Here is a 1,708-nt window from a genome sequence, read left to right on the forward strand (position 1 = left end):
AACATAGGAATGGTGTTTGTTTTGTGGCTGGCTCAGTTGGAGTGGGAAGGAGTCTAGGAAATCAAGGTTGTGATTAGTTGCTCAAAATCTAGTTGGAAATCAGTAACTACTGGTATACATCAGGTGTTAACATTAGGTCCAAAACTATCTGACATCTTCATAAATGATCTGGATGAAGCAGAAGGTACCCTCAGCAAGTTTACTGATGATCACAGAATCAATTAAGTTGGAAAAGACCTCCAAGATCATTGAGTCCAACCTAGGACCTAACACCACCTTGTCAACTAGACCATGGCATCAAGTGCCATGTCCAGTCTTTCCTTAAAGACCACCAGGGAAGGTGACACATAACTGGGAGGAGTGGCTGATCAGTTACTGATAAAACTCCACAGACCTGTGCTGCCATCCAGAGGGACCTCAACAGGCTAGAGAAATGGGCTGACAGGAACCTCACGAAGTTCAAAAAAGGGAAGAGCAAAGTCCTGCACCTGGGGAGAAGCAACCTCAGGCACCAGTATGGGCTGGGGGCCACCCCAGCTTGGAGTCCTGGTGGACACCAAGCTGAACACAAGCCAGCAATGTATCTTTGTGCCAAAGAAGACTAACGATATGCTAGGATCCATTAGAATGAGTGTTTACCAGCAGGTTGAGGGAGGTAATCCTTCCTCTCTACTCAGAAGCGAGGCCTCCCCTTGAGTCCTGTATTCAGTTCTGGGCTCTCCAGTACAAGAGGGACATGGACATACTGGAGAGACTGCAGTGAAAGGTCACAAGGATGATGAAGGGACTCTAGTTACCTTTCCTATGAGGAAAGGCTGAGAGAGCTGTACAGGCTGAGAGGGACTGTTCAGCCTGGAGAAGAGAAGGCTCAGAGGGGTCTCACCAGCGTGTATAGTGGACGAAAAGAGGACAGAGCCAGGTTGTGCTCTGCGCCCAGTGACAGGACCAGAAACAATGGGCACAAGCTGAAACACAGTAGGTTCCATCTGAACATCAGGAAACGCTGAGTTTGACTGAGCACTGGCACAGGTTGCCCAGAGAGGTTGTGGAGTCTCCATCCTTGGAGATACTCAAAAGCTGCCTGGACATGGCACTTGAGCAGCAGGGGTTGATTCAACTGACCTCCAGAGGTCTCTTCCAACCTCAGCTATCCTGGGCTGCAGAGAAATAACAGCATGGCAGGGAACCATTCTGCCACAGAGATTAACAGTTCTTTGGTTACTTAAGATACATGTCCTGCATTTCTATTTTCCTAGGTCTCTTGCAGTTTCCACTACTCCTTTTCATCAGGGTCCCTGTGGCAGGCCACGGGTGACACAACTGGAAGAGAGTTTGGTGATCACTCGCTGAACTTTTGAGAACTGCCAATTTCAGTGATGCACCACGTCCTAAAATATATTAGCTACTTTATTTTGTATCGCCAACCTCTCCGAAACACTGTTCTTGTGGTTTTGTTTTCGAATAGAATATGCTACATCCGGGAAGGAGCGCTGACAGCAAGCGTTTCTGATGGCGTTTGGTCCCGCTAAGCCTGACTTGCCCCCGACTCGCGACGGATTTTTCTGTCGAAAAAAGCCGGGTGGGCACCTCGCTTGGCGCTGCGTGCACCGAGGAGATGCGTTCCATCAGCAAGGGACACACACAGGCGCGAAACCACGGGGAGCGGAGCAGAGTGCCCCGGCCGGGGCTCGGCCCGCACTGAGCCCGC

The sequence above is a fragment of the Corvus brachyrhynchos genome, unplaced genomic scaffold (assembly GCF_000691975.1).
Source record: "Corvus brachyrhynchos isolate BGI_N302 unplaced genomic scaffold, ASM69197v1 scaffold12, whole genome shotgun sequence".
In the NCBI taxonomy this organism is placed as follows: Eukaryota; Metazoa; Chordata; class Aves; order Passeriformes; family Corvidae; genus Corvus; species Corvus brachyrhynchos.